The 19,010-nt window shown below is 49.7% G+C and overlaps 1 protein-coding gene across 1 annotated transcript in view; it reads left to right on the top strand.

The window, feature by feature from the left end:
• Nucleotides 1-19,010, top strand: part of SLC4A1 (solute carrier family 4 member 1 (Diego blood group)) — a 196,529-nt gene that overhangs the window by 50,780 nt on the left and 126,739 nt on the right. The gene's annotated exons all lie outside the window — the stretch shown is intronic.

Below are 19,010 nucleotides of genomic sequence, written 5' to 3'. Positions count from 1 at the left end.
GAGTGGTAGGCGGCATAGGGAAGGATAGGTGAAGTAGCGCAAAGCCTCCGCAGGTGCGGAGTCCGTCTCAAGAGCGCCGCCAAGGCGGCCGTAATCCCTGTGGTGCACTGGACGTTCCCCCCTCCCCTCCCGAGCCCCCCCCCACACTCCCACTCAACCCCCCAACCACTCCCTTCCCCTCCCTCAACCCCACAACCTAAACGAACCCCCCCGAACCCCAACAAGCAACCCCTTGGACAACAGTCGAACAACCCCAACCCCCACCCTTCCCTCCCTCCCTCCCCCGTCCTCCAACCCCAATGAACCATAGTCCCAGCCGAGTCCCACGAGGGACTAGTCTGTGGTGAGTAACTTAAGTGGACGTCCAGCCACCGTCTCCTCCCCGCTACCCCCTCCCCCCCAGAGCCCCCAAACCTGCAAAGTGAAGTAAGCTGTGATGATCTCCCCCCGGAGTGTTCTTACGCCGTCAAGGCGACGTCACCAGCGGCAGTGTCTCTGGCCACCTCGAGCACCGCGCCGGCCATGCCAGCCCTGATGGTGGGTGAGTCGGGCCTCTCGGTGCGGCCAGAAGAGTTCCGCCCCGTCACCCGCTGCCAGCCGTCTCTGGTAACGCGCCTCCGGTGCGGCGTAGCCGTATCTTCCTCCGTCTCAGGAATGCCCAATACCCCGCAGGTCTCCCGCAGGGAGCGTAGTTGGTGCAAAGTGCCATTCCACCGAAAGATGAGTCGGAAGGAGTGCCCCCAGGCGTAGGGCGTGCTGTGCTCCCTCAGAAAGTCTGTGGCAATCCGGAAGGCTTTGCGTTTCTGAAGCGTTATGGCAGATAAGTCCTGATACAAAGCTACTGGGTGTCCTCGAAAGGTCAGGGATGACTTCTTCCTTGCCTCAGCCAAGATTCGCTCCTTGAGTGGAAAGTCCGGTAGAAAGGCCAGAGTATCCGGCGGTGGTGCCGACGTGCGTCTCGGTGGGCCCACCCTATGCGCTCTGTCAATCCGGATGGGGAAGTCCGTCGCCTCTCCCAAGATCTCCCTGAACAGGTTCTGTAGGTAGCTGGTCACATCAGACCCCTCGTCCGCGCTCGGAACTCCCCGGACCCGAATGTTGTTCCGCCGGGATCTGTTTTCGAGGTCCTCATTATGGGCTTGCAGGTCGAGCTGCTGGTCTCGGAGGCGCAGCACCTCCTGCTGCAACTGCTCAATGTCCTCGTCCCTCCTCTGACCAGCACCTTCCACGGAAGCCACCCGCTCTCCCAGGCCGTCTACCTCTCTGCGCACCTCTCGCATCTCCCCAGCGACCTCCTGTTTCAGCGTTTGAAAGTCATCCCTGAGGGAGCTGAAGAGTGACTCCATGAAGGCTCTAGTCACCGGCGGCTCTCTCTCGTCCGTCCCCTGCGCACCCCCGGAGGAGCCCGGCGACGGTTGCCCCTTACCACCCTCTGGTGGTTCCTACTGAGCATCTCCGGGAGAGTGCGGTCCCCCTTCTTGCTGCTTCTGCTGCCCGCCATTGGTAGGGGGCGGCCGGCTCCTCCCGTGTCTTGGGTGCTCCACCCGCCCGCCGGCGTCGCTAGGCCACGGGGCTTGCTCCACGCTTATTCGGTCTCCCGTCCTCCTGCTGCGTCGGTTGGTCGGGCGGCACCAGCCCACCACCGCCAGGGCCCTGCTGAGCCCACACCTCACCTCTCGGGCCCGTTGACGTGACACACCGCAGGAGGGTCTCCTCAGCCTGCTCCTCTCTTGGGCCTTCAGTCCCGGTGCTGCTGCCTCTCACCCCTGGGTGGCAGCGCGAGTCCGTGGGGCCTACTTTCTCCCTCTGCAGCCCTTCCCAGGGAACAGCGCCGGCCGGGGGGGGGGGGGGGAAACCGTCCACTCCGAGTCTCGCCGGATACACTAGTGTCCACCACCCGGCCCCCGACCATGCAGGTGGCGCCCTCCGCAGGCCCCTGGCCGTTCCTCGCAAGATGCCACGTGTCCTCCCAGGTTCCGCTGTTGCAGTCCTCCGGGGCTCACCGGCTGCTCCGGCAGGCGAGCTGTCCGTCTCTAAGCAATACAGGGGCGACTCCCCCAGGCAGATGCGTGCTGGGCCCTTGGCCAGGCTGCCGGGTGCACCTCAACCTCTTCTCCTGCCGCGCTCGCCCCCACGCTCCTCCGCACTCCTCACTGGGCCCTGTACCGCTCTGCCGCTCTTCCTCTGACGTCAGGCGGCTAGCGGGGCCATCCGTCGTGTCCCCCGCGGAGCCCAGGACCGGCTGCCGCCCAGGCTATCTCGCCAGAGTACCTCCGCACCGGGGCCTCCGATGCGGGGCTCCGCTGTCGCTCTCCACCTCGTTGTCCGACTGTAGGCCGCGCCCCCGGCTCCGCGCCGTGTAGTGGCTCCGGGCCCCGGCCTCGGCTCCGCCTCCCGCCGTCTTCAGTCGACCTCTCCCCGTGAGGGTCTTCTGGCAGTCCCGTTCCCGGTTTCTCCGTCAATCGGGGTAGGTTCTCGCCGGCTCAGGGGGTGCTTGGGCTCCGCACCGTGGTCCGCGTCTGCAGGCTCCGGCTCTCGGCCCCTCCCTGCTGCTCCGTCCCGCGCTTGCCTTCCGTGGCCTCCTGCGATATCGTTCGGGGTCTCGCTGAGTCCCACCGCCGGATCGCTGGTAGTCCCCTTCTTTCCCCACGATCTCCCAGCAGATATGGGGGAGATACTGCTAAAATCCTCGGTCCAAGGGCCTGGGGATTCAGGAGCTCACGGAGAGTGCGACCGCTCACTCCGCCATCTTGGCCACGCCCCCCTCCACTGTTTAGTTTAATTATAATTCTATAATTGTAGTTTGCTTGTTGCCTTGTTTCTCCGCCTGTTGTTCTCCGCCGGCTCTGCCCCGGGAGCAGGCCCACTTTTCTTGCCGTTTTGCCACAGTTTTTTCCCTTTCGCTTTTGACCTGACCCAGCCCAGTCCCGCCCACCGCCCCTCAGCATCCCTCCATCCTCCCATGACCTACTTAATGAAGGACCACAGCGCGACCTCCCTCCTCCCAGGACCTACTCAATGAAGGACCACAGCGCGACCCCATTGAGCAGGTGCTTCGTGCCAGCTCCCCCATGAAGCTTCTAAAACGCTTCTTTTCTTTAAATTGTTAATTTGCCCATTGGCTTAATTTTTGTTTAAACTGTACTGTTTCCCCATTGTACTGTTTCCCCATTTTTGTAGTCCTCTATTATTTCGTTTTACTGCCTGCTGTTCAGTTTTGTACTGCTGTTCCCACTGTTCAGTCCTCTGTGAAGTGTCCTTCTTTCTCTCCATTGTTTAATTTAATTTTGATGTTTACGTGTTGCTTTATTTCTCTGCTTGTTGTTCTCTGCCGCCTCTGACCCCGTCGCTTTTCCCAATGTTTTTGCTCAATTTTTCCCTCCTGCCAACCCCGCCCACTGCCACCCAGTGCCCCTTCCCTTTCCCTGGACCTACTTAATGGCGGCTGCAGCACGGCCGCTTTGAAGGTGCGCCAAAGGCAAGCCTACCTGCACCTGTCCACACCTGGAACACGCCTAGTGTCAGAAAACCTGGCACTCCCACCACACAAAGATACACTGCCACTGAATTCCAAGCCTTGGACCCCAGACTCTGTAACAACATCTGTTGCCGCGCCTAGATTTCTACGGTAGGACCTTTTATCCACTGGCACAGTGTCTTCTCCTGCATCACCGTAGCACCCTCAAGTACGACGACCACCACCATGCCAACCACTATGAACACGACTCACTCGGAACAACTCCACTGCATCCTGATCAATGCATGATCTCTCTGCAAGCACACTACCGAAATCTGGGACACCATCATTACCCTCACCCCAATGTCATCTTCCTCATAGAAGCCTGGCTCAACCCCGCATCCACTCCCGACATCACCTCACCAACTCCTGACAGTTACAAGATAGCACACAGGGACCGCATCAACAAACACAGTAGTGGAATTGCCATCATCATCCACAAAGAAAACATCCACTGCACCACCACTGCAGACGACACCACCCGATTGTGGAACATCTAATTTTTCAACTCCAAACTGATGGCAAAACCACCATCAGAGGCAATCTTGCCTACAGTCTTCCAGAATCACGCCCCAGTTTCTGCAATGCCATTCTCAACTACATCGCCCTGGTCACCATTGACTCCAAAAGCTACATCTTCCACTGATATATCAATTTCCACCTCGATGACCCCAACAACACCAATACCTACAACCTCCTTGAAAGCATGAACAGCATCGGCCTTACCCAACTTGTCACCTGCCCCATCCACAATGTTGGACACATGCTTGGACCCATCTTCATGGCCAGCAAAAGTCAAGTTCAGTCATGTCACCGAGTTCACCTAGACAGACCATGTCGTCCATTTCACCATCGTAGGACCACCAGAACCGCCCCAAGCTGCTCAGCACCTCCCACCGCAGCTGGAACAAAGTGTCAGAGAGCCAGTGGACTGATGCCCTCAACACCTCCCAACCTGACACCGCGACCAACCTTGCAAAGGCTGTCAAGAATTACTCCACCTGTATCACTGACTGCACCAACAGAGTCGCCCTCAATAAACCCACCAAACTCAAGAGATCGACCAAACAGGCCAGTTGGTACACCACAGAACTAAGAACCATGAAACGCAACTGAAAGCAAATAGAATGGAAATGGAGCATGGAAATGGAGCACCTGCAAGGATCCCACAGACAGAGCCACGTTCAAGACAACCCTCCACCAATACCACCAACTCCTGAAAGAGTTGAAAAAGAACACCCTGTCCGACCGCATCAAAGCCAGTTCTAACCACAGCAAAGAACTCTTCAACATTGTCAGAGAGTCCTCCAACCCCTAAACCACTAAAAACATCACCACCCCCTTCCAGGAAATTTGCGACACCCTGGCGGACATCTTCCATGACAAAATCTCCACTACCTACAAAAACTTCAAACCCCAATCCACCTCTTCCAACCTCTACAGTCTCACCGCTCCCACAGATGTGAGCCCTGACCACCTACTCCCCTCCTGGGACCAGATCACCACACAATACCACAGCCATCATGAACTCAGGCACACCCACAGATCCTTGTCCCCACCACATGTTCAACCTATGGAGAGGATCAGCAGTGAGCTTACCACCATTTCCAATGCATCCATCACCACGCCCACTTTTCCCAAAGAATGGAAACACGCAGAAGTCATACCCCTTCTCAAGAAACCATCTGGTGACCACTGCAAACTCAAGAACTACCGCCCCATCTCTCTGCTCCCCTTTCCTGCCAAAGTCCTCGAAAAAGCCATCAACCACCAACTCACTCAACACCTAGAGAACAACAATCTTCTGGACACCTCCTAATCCGGATTCTGCACCAACCACAGAACTGAAACCACCCAGAACGTTGCCACTGACAACATCAAAACCCTCCTGGATCAGGGAGAAATGACCACCCTGATCCTCCTCGACCACTCAACAGCGTTTAACACCGTATCCCACCAAACCCTTATCAAGAGGCTTCATCACATCAGAATCCAAGGAGACGCCCTCAAATGGATCACCAGAGAATCTGCCTACCACCATTCACCTCAGAACCCAAGAACATCATCTGTGGCATCCCTCAAGACTCATCCCTCAGCTCCACTCTGTTCATCACCTACATGACCCCCTTGGCCAACACTGTAAAAAACCACTGACTAAGCATCAAACCTACACAGATGACACCCAGCTCATTCTTTCTATATCAGAAGACCCCTCCACCACAAGGGACAACTTTCACAGATGCATCGCAAGCGTCGCCTGCTGGATGAAAAGAAACTGCCTAAAACTCAACACAGACAAACCTGAAGTGTTGATCTTTGGGAACAACACCTGCCCGTGGAATGACTCCTGGTGGCCCTCTAAACTAGGACCCTCACCCTCTCCGACAGACCAGAGACGCAATCTTGGCATTATCCTAGACAGCAAGCTCACCATGAGAGTCCAGATCAATACAGTCTCTTCCGGCTGCTTCTTCACCCTCCGCATGCTCCAGAAAATCTTCAAATGGCTACCGGTCAACACCAGAAGAACCGTCACTCAAGCCCCGGTCACCAATTGACTGGACTATGGCAACATACTGTTGCAGGGATTCTGCACATACACAGAACTATGCGCAGGAAACTAGGACCTCGGTGTATTGTGTTGTACCAAAAAACCCACCTCAGTACCTAGAACCCCAATCCGACTAGCAATAGTGTCTCATTCGTTCTTCGTACTACAGCAAAGCTACCAATGATTAGACAACCTAGAACATGCGACTTCGTTCCTCTCAGGAGTAGTGGGAAACAAGAACACTCTTTCATTCAAACACCCATACTTGTCCACATCGTGAGTAAACAGGGACACTGTATAGTTTAAAATGCTTAATTTAACGAACGTGCTCTATAATGCAGTACACGAGCCAATACTAGCAGCAAAATGCATAAGAACAATATAATCAGCATTGTTACAATTCCATAAAGCACAAAAGGGGAAACCATATTATAATGACAGTGGAAACAGGACTTCAGTGCCTTACCACCCTCCCCGTGCTAAGAGCTAGGTTATTATAATTGTAGAAGACCTCTAGGCTTTGTCAGGGGGACCCCATACCTCCAAGGTTAGATGCAATGAATTACATCTCAGGACAAACACAGCTCTTCTTGGTTGGAATGATTTTCTCCAAGTGTCTCCTCATGCATGTAATGCCATATTAAAAGCACTCGAGTTTCAGTAGTGCAGCTGTGTTCCAAGTTATGTGTATGGGCGTGGGACTGACCAAAGTGAATCAACAGCATACATTGCTTTTCAACCTTGAACACTCTGTGCAGATGAAGAGCACGGTGTACAGCTAGATGTGTGAAAGGCAGACAGTTCTCATGTGAAAAAGGGCAAGCCGAGTATTTACGAGAACAGAGCCATGTAGTGTTGTGTGCAAAAAGCGGCAGAGTGGTGGCCAAGCATATACTAACTTATGCTAACTTAGCAATGTCTGTAGTTAATCCCTTGTCCTCACTACAATAATATACTTCGGAATCACCACCTACCTCTTGAAGAGACTGGAGACCATACAGAACTCAGTGGCGAGACTTATCCACAACCTCCCCAAATAGAGCCGCATCACTCCTCACCTCAAGAAACTCCACTGGCTCCCCATTTAGATGAAGTGCCAATTTAAGAGGCTCATCCACACCTACAAAGCCCTCCACAACTAGGGACCAGCCTACATCAACCACCACCTGAACATCTGCCAACCCTCTGTGATTCTGCCCTCAGCCTCCCTCTCCCTCATAGTGCCTTGGACAAAGGATGAGGCAGCATCACGGTTCCTCTGGCTCTTTATACTGTTACTCTGGAACCACAGGAGTGGGAAGAGGTGCACCCACCCATCGAAATTCACTAAGATTAGCGAAGAGAGGTGACATCTGAAAGGCACCTGATGGTGATGCCATGGAAGGAGGTCATCCTCAGGATCTATCTCCTTCTCAAGTCATGTGTGTTGTCCCCACTCAAGGAAAAGATTGCACATCAACCTTTGCTACTGACAGAATGGCTGTCTAGATAATGAAAAGTAGCATGGCTGTAGCTTAGAGTTGGGCCCTTGTTAATCTCAACTAGAATTTACAGTATACTCTCCTACTTAATCCATTCCAGGATTATTTTTCTCCATGCTAGGAGGGTTAATGCCTTGTACAAATGTTGAGGGTCAAATACGATGTCTGTGACCTTTTACAACTTTGGTGTGGAGGGAAATGAGTGGCAAGAGGTGCACCCATCCATGAGCACTCCTTGCAGATAGCGAAAGGTGGCAACTGAGGAGCACTTGATACCAAGGAAGGAGGGATTTTCAATTCCTTCATTCGACCAGGAACTTGTGAGCCTTGTGGCTTACAAATGGGAAGCAAAGATTATGGTCCTTCATTTTGAAGCTGCACCATCCCTTATTTCTTTTTGGGAAGTGTCTAAGTTTGTCCCACTCATTCATAAGACCTTCTGAGAGTGGAACCCTTGGTGGTGTAGCTGTGTGCAAATGGCTGGGAGTGGGACATCCCGTTGGCAGACAGGACTCATGCCGTGTCCTTGTACATGGACGATGTTCTTCTCTACATCCGTGACATTATCGCAGACTCACACCCATCCAGGCAATACTGACTGAATTTGCCACTGAGGCCGGGCTCTGGGTCAACTGGACAAAATCAGTTGTCTAGCCCCTTTAGCCTAGACAGCAAACATTGGAGGTGCACTTTGGCGACACAAAGATAGCCTGCCACGATCAAGCACCTTGCTACCTGGGAATTTGTCTGCACCATACACCTCTCGATCTGTATGAAGGAAATCTCCATAGAGCCCTTGCAGGCATCTGATCCCAGATACAATTCTGGCACACTCTCCCCTGACAACAATCAGCAAGGTTGCCCTAGCAAGGATAATCATTTTGATGTGCATCTTATATTACTTTGCAAATCTCCTAGTCATACCTCCTCACCCCTTTTTCAGGGAGCTTGATGCACTCCTCTGTACGCTTATCTGGGGATTCGGGTGTTAGCGAGTAGCCTTGGCCAAACTGCAATTGCTGACAGATCGGAGGCTTGGGGGCCTCCTCCTTCGAGGAATACTTCTAAGCTGCACAACTTCAGTGGCTGTTGTGAAGGACAGCTTGGCGTTATCTGGACGAGACATGAGTGGTCCCTAGGGATATCCCTGTGCGTCTGCTCTCCTAATTACTTCTTCCGGGAGCACATACTGCCTCTTCCTGGCCCCTCCAGGGTCCCTGGCAAAACCATGCATGGTCAGAATACACCACCTTTCCCAGGAGACTTCACTCTACACTTCAAGTATGACCCTTGTCGGCCTTCCCTGGGAACGGGAACATTACACTGCTGGGGTGCTGCGACCCTGGACAGACTGTTCGTTCCTCATGGTGGGCAACCTTTTCACTGAGGGACAGCTTCTTCCCTCCGACCATCTGGTGGGCATGAGTTGCCTCCCGCCGGAGCAGTTTAATCCACTCGGCCAGCTTTGGGACCTGACTGGAGGCACACCCAGAACTCCAGACCATACTAACCTTGGGATTAGAGAGGCACCCGATCACATAGCTGTACAGGCCATCCTGGACCTGTCTGCCACTCCCGTCACTGCGCTGCGACAGAAATGGGAGGACGAATTTGGTAGAGTACTACATGACAAGGAATCAGAGCAAGAGCTAGAGTTCCAGGTCTCCCGCAACTCATGCCTCAAGAATACACAATTCTTCCTTCTGCACAGGACGTATTTAACTCCATTCCAGCTGTGCCGCTACTTCCCGGAAGCGCTGTTCTCCTCTCCTCGATGTCAGACACTAGACGCGACATTAATACACATGCTGTGGACATGCCTGGAGCTTCAGACCTACTGGTGTACCGTACATGACATGCCGCGTGGGATCACAGAATTACTGTGCTAGACACATGGGAAGCTTGCTCCCTGGGGATTTTCAAGCACAGAAAGCACCATAAGGTACATACACAATTCATCGCCCAAGGCCCGTCCAGTGGAGGCATGGAGAAGGGCAACGCTCAAATGGGGCACTTTGATGGAAGATGCCCTTTGATATGAATTGGTCCGACTAATACGTCTGCGACCGATCTCCTCACAATGGATGGGCCTGCTTCTTCAATTCCTCCAGACTCCCAGCAATGAGAATCTGCTACTGTGAAACCACTAGCTCCACCATCCTACATGGGATTACCCTCCAAATAGTCCGGAGGCTCTGTTTCGTGGCCCCTAGCATCCCACCGCCTACAATGACTGCATGCACAAAGACCTGCCACGCGACCCCCTACCCAATGCCTCTCTCTACATATATAGTATCGCACCCTGCCACATCCGCCCCCCACCGTATACCCTCTTCCCACCTACCCACAATTCACCCTTAGTTGTCTGGGAACTTCTATTTCGAGTAGATCACCAGGGAGCGAAGTCAATATCTAAAGCAGTTCCACTGTACACCTGAGCACCATATACCTTAGACCACTCTGCATGAACACATCTCTAATCTATTATTACCAATGATTTGTCATGTAGGATTGCCGAATCTGCTGTTACCATGTTTTAAAAAAACAATAAAGAGTATTTATAAAAAAAATAAGACTTTCTGACAAATAGAGGTCAATTCAAGATAAAGTACCCCGCCTGCCAGGTTTTCAAATACTCAGAGTTCCTAGTTTCTGGAGCATCTTCTTGAGAGGGCAGTATTTTAGGGCTTCTGGGAATTCAGCAGGATTTTTTTGTTTTACAAAAAGAAGGAAGGAAGCAAGGCACACCTCCTTAGCCTAAGACGTAACACCATTCAAAGTAGAGTCTTGGTAGCCTCAGAGAACCCTAGACGTCAGTCTGTTGGTGGCTGTGAAATGCTCAAAGTACTGCAAAAGGTTGGAAATGGGAGGACTGGGCGTGGCAGCAGATTCTACTGGATCAGTGAACTGATACAGCCACTAAACCTCAAGGTCACAGGTTCAAATCATGATGGGTCCACACAGCCTTTCATCCTACAAGGTTGTCTTTGAGCTGGGTAACAATAAACAACTTTTATCCGTCAGTAGCACCAAGGCTGAATGTGTGCTCTAGAACTATTTATATTATGCCATGTGCCACTTGCTTTATGTGTTCATTTTAACTGAGGGTGCAAAAAAACTTATTGACCCCCAAGGAGGCTGCCTATCTTTCTACCAAATTAAAAACACAAAACCTTCACAATAAAACAAAGAGTACCTCCTGTTATCCACGGTCCTTTGCGATCTCATCACTGTCGTGATCGCCCACTCTGTAAAGACCCCTTCTCCCTTTTTTCTCAGGCTTCTACCTTTTGCAGCGGCACACCTTGACCCAGTTCTGTGCTCTCTTCACTACTTGTAAACAGTCACTCTGGAACATGCCTCCTGGGTTGATTCAGCACCACAGAGTTCTACTTAGACCTTCAAGATTCACAAAAAGCCAAATCATACACTCACAGGGATCCACTCAGGGCATTTGAGTCATTCTTCTTTGAGGAGGGTTGGTGGGCTCAATTCTAGCTTTAATGCATGTATGCAGTAAGCACTTTAGAACACCTGGTCAATGATACTGTAAAGGAGTCGTATTAAAACCATCAGCCAGTGGGCAATGGTGACACCTGATGGAAGTGGCTGGAGTGATGATCAGTAAATTGGTTGATCTGCTGGAAAGATTTGTTCTGGCAGTTCTGTTTATCAATGGAGAAGCAGAGGGCTCTCTGATTCAGCAGCCGGCTACATAGTGGTGGATTGCCCGTCATGCCTTCAGAGGTGCTGGCAGAGCAGCGGAGAGGTTAACCCGGGTAAAGTTTGAAGCCCAAACACTCCAAACCCTTCAGACGGAAGAGGGAGGCGTACTAATTCATCGCTTCAAGTGCTGCTTCAATTGGCCATTTTTGTTTGTGTATCACTTTTTGCCCTAATTGGGATGTGTATGCCCAGACATGGGTCCCTTGCTCACGTTGCCACTGGATTCAAGCTAGCCTGGCTGATGAAGGGTAATACCCAGAAACCGGTCCCAGGATGCTTGTTTCCGGTCCAGGGAGGACCTGGCTTGGCAGTTCGGTCTGGACTGTTCCCATGAGGCACAGGGTCAAGACTGATTTGCATATAGCTGGGTCCAAACTAGGGTGGCGTAGTGGGAAAAAGAACGATGGATTTAACCCAGATCTCTTGACTGGGGGTGAATGTGTGATTTATTCAGCATTCCGTCCATCATTTGTTTGCGTATCACTTTTCGCCCTATTTGGGATGGGTATGCCCAGACGTGGGTCCCTTGCTCACTTTGCCACTGGATTCAAACTAGCCTGGCTGATGAAGGGTAATACCCTAAAACTGGTCCCAGGATGCTTGTTTCCGGTCCAGGAAGGACCTGGCTTGGCAGTTCGGCTGGACTGTTCCCATGAGGCACAGGGTCAAGACTGATTTGCATATAGCTGGGTCCAAACTGGGGTGGCAGAGTGAGCAGAAGAACAATGGATTTAACCCAGATCTTTTAACTGGGGGTGAATGTGTGATTTATTCAGCATTCCGTCCATCATTTGTTTGCGTATCAATTGGCCATTTCTCGCACCAGCTAGCCCTCCTGGAGTGAGGTTGAAACCAAACAAGTGACTTTGGTTTGTACTGTACATGGTGGAGTGGGAAGGAGAGAGTAGCTACAAGTGTTAGAAAGGAGCAGGAAAGCCGAATCAAGCAGAAGATCTGCTGCAGGATGGACCAAAGTTTGGAAGGTACTTGTGGTGAGGCTCAAGCAGTTCTGAAACATCAGACAACAGTCAGTAAGGGACAAGCACTGCGACAGGATCCAAGTGAGGAGTAGCAAGCGTCAGTGAGGGACAGGCGGCTTAAGTACGACAGGATCCGATGGCCTACGGCAAAGATCAGAAAGCAGCACGCACAGAGTAGAACAGAATCCAATGAAACTGAGATAGGAATTAGGATGGACCAGGCACAAACTTTCAAACAGGATCTGATTGAGTAGGAATAAAAGTCCTATGGGCCCATGTAATAAGCCTTAAGGGGATAATAGAGTGAGGGTGGAAACATGTCAGTAAGGAGCAGCCATTGCACGAAGTGAGGGAAATCGAGCTTAAGGGAGGGATAGGCATGGGGAGTTGGTCGGGAGCCAGCAGAGGATGGGCAAGAGTTAGAAAGAAGTAAGAGCAGAGAATCCACCATGATTCCCAATCATGTAGACACCATAGGTCACTGACCACAGAAGAATTTGGAATCATGTACGGAACACCAAATCTCTGAAGTTTCCCTCGTTCAGTGAATATTTGTCTTCAGCTTGAATGTTGTCTTCATGTGTTATTTCTCTGTAGGGCGGGATTTGCACAGTGCTTAATTTTAGCCGGTGATTTCTGGTGCACAGCACCGGCACTTAATCAACAACACCAGCACTTTTCATGAGCATCAGTTAAGGACACATTAATTTATGGTAGGCACGGGGAGATTAAATGATTTGCCCAGACTCGCATGATGTTGATCTGATGTCGAGACTCCAGCCTGGTCCTGCAGCTACGAAGTCAGCAGCTCTGGCCATTACATCACATCCTATACCCACTTGCCTGGTTAGTAGTTGGTTCTGTTTTATGCGGAGAGAAATGGGCCAGTGTAGGCTGCCTACTAATGAGAGCCACAGCACTTTTTTTTATTTTTACAAATTAACCACTGGCTTGCAAATGATGCTGGAGTTTGATCAAGAGATTCAGCAACTCAAGTGTAATTACTTACTTTGTGGTGTGCTATGGGCCACAGACCACCAGGAGCAGTGCCAAGTGGTTCTGTTGTAAGCATGGTAGCAGCAGTGTTCCATGTATATGGGGCGGACAAGATGAAATGTTAGAGCCTGCCCTGGAAGACTCGTATTTGCCACATTCCAAAGACTAGGATCAGTATCTACAGTAGAATACAACTACACCAGTCCTGGATGGTACAGAACCAACGTGTATCTTCTGGCAGGTCAAAGTTGAGCTCTGACTTTACGCTGGCCTTTTGGATTTTTAGTATAGTCTTCATCCTAAGGACTACGTGCAGCTACTGTTCACTGCTCCTACACGGCATTTGGCTTCCGCCAGTCAGATTAGGGGTCATAGATTCATGATTAAGGGAATTTGCTTTTACTGTAAAGCACACTTTGTGAACAGAATCTCCTTAAGGCACTTATGAGAATTTGAGATATGGATGTGGTGAAGATAAAAGGTGCCAATAAACTCTAGGGGGGGCTTGGAAATTTTCACATATTTATCAAGGAAAAAATAGTTTTTTAAAGTCAAAAACCTTCAGATATTTTTTTTCAGGATGTATTTTTCAACAAAATAAATAAAATAGATTTTTTCCTAACTTCACTGGGCTGTATCCCAACAAATTGACAGTTTGCAACAGGAATTTCCTGTTAATGTGTTTCTCACAGGATAATTTCACCAGAAGTGCATCCGGAAAAAAATAATATTTTGGTATTTTCATCATGTCCAATAAAAAGGATTCAAGAGTAAAGAGCCCTACTCTTTTAGAAATGCCCCTAGCATCAGACTTGACTTTGATAATGTCTGAATATTCCCAGAAACGCTACCTGTACCCCTAGGAACCCTTTTAAATGAATCTCTCTGAAGCAAAATAGGCAGGGGCGGCTGGTGACATTTGAAAGTGGTGTGGCGTAAGAGTTTGAGTTCCTATGGCGAGCGAGCGTTGGGAGCGAGGCCGACCATCATAATAGGCACATGGAACTTAAGCCTCAGGTAGCTGCTTCTCTGCCCCTCAAAGCTCCTAACAGCTCCCGGCAGCATCCTTGGAGACCCCTGTGCACCCAGCGAGCATGTCTGTGCCCCAGTGTGTTCCTGTACCACAGACAGCTCATGAGGTGTCAGAAACAAGTCATAAAGCAACTACTGTGCCACAGAGTTCCCTAGATTCCTAATGGTGTACCTGTGCCCAAGGTATATCCTATATAAATAAGTTCCACAGGAACACTGTACAGGGCAACAGCAATTACCCCCAGAACTGTGCTTTACAGAGTTCAGGTTTTTAAACTATATTCTCCATTTGTATGTCTGTTCACTGTCACTGTATATCACACTCTAAACGTATTTTGCAGGGGCTAAAGGGGCTGCGATAATAAACAGTGCCTTCTAACAGTTTACAACTTGTTAGGCAGACTAAAAGACAACAATGATGGTGCTCAACGTGGGGGTAAAAGGGTATGGAATACCGCGGGACGTGTTCTATTGCTTTAGTGCTTGAGAAGATAGACTTTTTGGTTGTCACGTGACATGGATAAACACGTGACACTCGGGTTAAACATCCGGCACACCTCCGATGGTGGGCTGCTACGTTTGCATGGATGGTGAAAACGCACCGGCTCACAATATATGGCGGAGGTATACCATTGAACAGTTGTTTGGTAGTTCTGTAGCTTTGGCACATTTAAAAACATCCGCTTGGGGCCAACGTTTTTTGGTGGTTTTGGATACGGTAGCTACTACATGTGCATGGTTAAGTTGAAGTGGGAGGCACAGATTGGAGAAAGGACAGAGGTTGAGCACGGTTTGTTTATAACGAGCATGGTCTTGTTTCACAAGTGGTGAAGGGTTTCATGCGAGAGAATGGAATGTTTGCACTTTTGGAGTATTGGTTATGTTTGTGGATGAAGCTTATTTACACTGCACAGACTACAAATATGAGCACAGTTAGAGGTGGGTGCAGGGGAAACAGTGAACAAGGCTTGCTTTTTTCTGTCTCTGAGATGTGCTTTCTAAAATAATGTGCTAACTCGGAGAAATATCGGCTTAAAGAAATTCACTTCACACACAACTGACACATAAAAACAGGGGCTCAGTTCTAGACTGAATCTGTAAAACCGATCATGATACCTTCCCTTGTCGGTATTTACAGGCTGCACAAATACCACCAGAGACTGTGGGAAATCTTAGCATGAGAGCCCTTATTTCTCCCTATCCGTTAATATTTTTTACCATTTGGAAGTTTGCTCCCCTTTATTATGCTGTGTCCATTACTTCAGTATTTTTGTCTACTCGCGTTTACATGAGAACGAACCCACAATTATATACCTGCAGAGCCCCATTACGATTCCACTCCCAGGAATCAAGATGCCGGATAAACTTGACTAAAGCCATGCAGTGCATCAAGGCACCTGCAGGGGGAGCTCTCTGCCATTCTATCTGCCGTCTTTTCGGTAAAGGGCGATTGAAGTCCCCGGTGACGAAACCTTAGACCTTTCACACCACTAATGAGATAAGAATTTAGCGCCAACTAATATTCTGTCAATTCTATCAGTGGCGCTCTAGGGGAAAAAAATGCTGCAGAGAGGAACACTATTTTAGCGGCTCTTCAGACAGATATTTAATGGTCTGCTTTATGGTCTCATTAAAAGAACAACGTCAGTACTTTGAAAAAGAAGGTTCGGCCCTGCTTGCGTTCAGACACAAAAATTTCTAAAGGAGCATGGAAACATTTATTATATTATTGGATCCCAGAGGAAGGAGCCGGATAGGTTCCTGTCTCACCCCTTCTCTTGAGTCTGTGCATAATTAGCCAAAGCAAAAGGGGATATTAGCCGACGCCTAACTGCCTTTCCTGCAGGTTGCCCAGCGCTGACCCAGTGTTGCTAAACCAATTATTTTTTTGAACTTTATAGCTTGAAGTAATCCCCTCTAAAACTCCCTCTGCCCCTCCTCTTCTTAACGGCAGGCCCGGCTGCCCTAAATCCCTGTCTTATACTTTGTAGCTTTTTAAGCAAGGCCCCTCTTTAAGTAGGCATTAAATATAAAACGTAAAACTTACCTCCTCACTGCCGGTCCGCGCCACCTCTGCTCCCCTGGCTTGGCGCCTTCACAAACGGCACTGGAGTGGAGTGGCAACCCCTCTCAGCCAATCCTGGCGCTGTCAGCAGCGCCAGGATTGGCTTAGGGCACGGTTACTACTCGCCCGCCAGCCCATTAGGAGACCGAGGTTTGAGCCTTTGCTCAACCCTCACTCTCCTAATAGGCATGCGCCAGCCAGAGCAGACACTCGTGCGCATGACTGGGCACGGCGCAAAAATTCGCCGACCTTCCCCACTCATGCGCACTTGTGCTGCTGCCTGTTGCCCCTGGTCTGACAATCATGTCAGTCAACATGACGCTAGACCGCCCACCCCCTTCAGACTATGAAGGTTGTGGGCGGTCCGACGTCATGCTGACTGACATGATTGTCAGTTCTCCCTCGGCGTCTTTGAACTTAAGTAAACTGATTCAGTTTACTTAAGTTCAGAGACGCCGAGGGAGCAGCCGCCCCAATGGACGCACCGCGCCTGAAAATAGGTAACACTTCCGATTGTCTCAGTGGTCAAATATGGCGCCCCCCATGGTCAAATATCTGGTTCATGACCTCTGAAAACAGTTCCCACACCTGGCAAGGTTCGGGCAAGTCTTTAGAGACGAATATTTTACCTGAGACCTCACCTCTGGGCTGACGTCACTGTAGAGATGTCTTAGTTGCAGTGACCCCGGCTGCGACCTGATTTGGGTCACCACGAAGCATGAATCCATGATCCCTGGCAAGCAGCTATTAAACACTGTCAGCAGACCAGCCCAGGGGAAGCCTGAGCCTTGTTCGACAGATGCCGCGCACGCGCTCCTCAGATGAGACCGCGTGCCCCTGAGTTCTATCATAACCTATAGACTGAGTGCGAAGCGAGGGGCGGAAAGGATTTATTTAAATTAAGCTACAAATCTCGGTCTGCATAAAAAATGTGCAAGTCATTTGAAGACGACTTGACAGGGAGTTTAATCTGAGCTGGTTATCCTGGGAAGGAAAGCTATGTGTGTTGTGTCACTGCAAACACGAATAACAGAAGTAATGTAACGCAAAATGATCCACCGCCCTCCCCCTCACAATGTGACGAGGGGCTCCGAGTCTCCCATATTTCACAGATACTCACTGGACATGGGCCGAATGGGGCCCCTTTGAACGGTTGCAACACAATCTGGCACATGCATCAACAATGCCAATTGCGATTCCTTATTAGCGAAACATAAGGATTCACTAATAAGGAATAGCAAAAGGCTATGCATGTAGAAATCGCTTAAAAAATAGCGATTTCTAAACATTCGTTAATTGCGAGTCGCAATTAAGGAATACCTCATGGGATGCGATTCTCAATTAGAGAATCGCAAACTGAGAATGCAATTTCAAGGGTGCCAAGGTGTCAAAAGGACACCCTGTTGCACCCCTGAAATCTGCATATGAGTAAATCTTGCATGTAAAATGGAACTTTGAAAAATGCACAAGTTTTTGCAAATTACCATGAAGTTCAACTCTAATTTGCTCCCCCTATTACCGAAATCGCAAATTTTTTTACTTTAATGCATTGCATTTAAGGAATCTCAATTTGGGATTTCTTAAATGCAATCGCAATTTAAGTAATCTTAATTTAGAGATTACTTAAATTGCGATTTTTGCATTTGGGATGAAGCATCCCAAATGCAAAAATACCGGTCGCAAAGGGGCAGATTCTGAGAATCTGCCAGTTTGCGACCGTTTTTTGCTTTGATGCATGTGGGCCAATGTCCTTAAAACCAGGCCCAAGCCCCAAAGACACTTTTGGATTAGCTCCTTTAGGAATCTCAAGTCTAGAGTTAAACTGGGTCTGGTGGCTTAATGCGACCACTGTCACCTCCTTATATTCAAATCCCGGTGGGTCCACTCACCCTTTCATCTTTCTGTGGTCGATAAAATGAGTGCCATTGGGTAACAATAAACATCTGTTATCCAGCGCCAAAGAACAACTTAGAATCAGATGGAGGCTTCGAATGTATTCATCAACCATAAAATACCTCCAATTAGATCCCTTGTCACGCTCTTCACACAATCTTGGGTCTGTCCTGCTTAAGGTAAAGGAACTGACGTCACCGCCGGTGACCCCGGGGGTCGCCGAGGATGAAATCTGTGCATGCAGTGGCGTAGTCAGTGTTTCATGGGCCCTAGTGCAAGGAAGGGATGGCCCCCGTGGCTGCTATTTGAACTGCAAAATGCGTTAAAATTAGGTTTCAGTTGGATCCTCAGGGCTCGGTGTCCCGGTGCCACTGCACCTGTTGCACAAATGGAAGCTACGCCACTGCGTGCATGCGCCTCCTATCGCTACCTGCACCGAAAATGTTCTAGATTTCACCTGATTCGTAGTGTTATTTCGAGATGCGGATTCTTTAGTGAAAATAGTAGCGAATAGAGATGGTGATACTGCGGGTCTCTACTTTTTTACATTTTCACACCTAAAACAGCCATCGCATCAGTGCAATTCACGGGCAATGCAATTATCACACCATTTTCACATAATCTGGTTATTTTCAAATTATGACAAGTATGTAGAATGGATTGCAGTTGCTTGAGGTGACTGGGTCTGACAGCCCAATGTCAAAAAGGTGACACTGAATCCATTTCTTTTTTCTTTCATTTTTTTCTATTTTTTTTTTTACCGCTCCCA

The sequence above is a fragment of the Triturus cristatus genome, unplaced genomic scaffold (assembly GCF_964204655.1).
Source record: "Triturus cristatus unplaced genomic scaffold, aTriCri1.1 SCAFFOLD_487, whole genome shotgun sequence".
Classification (NCBI taxonomy): domain Eukaryota; kingdom Metazoa; phylum Chordata; class Amphibia; order Caudata; family Salamandridae; genus Triturus; species Triturus cristatus.
The sequence above is the reverse complement of the archived record's forward strand: the minus strand, read 5'-3'. Positions and strand labels throughout refer to the sequence as shown.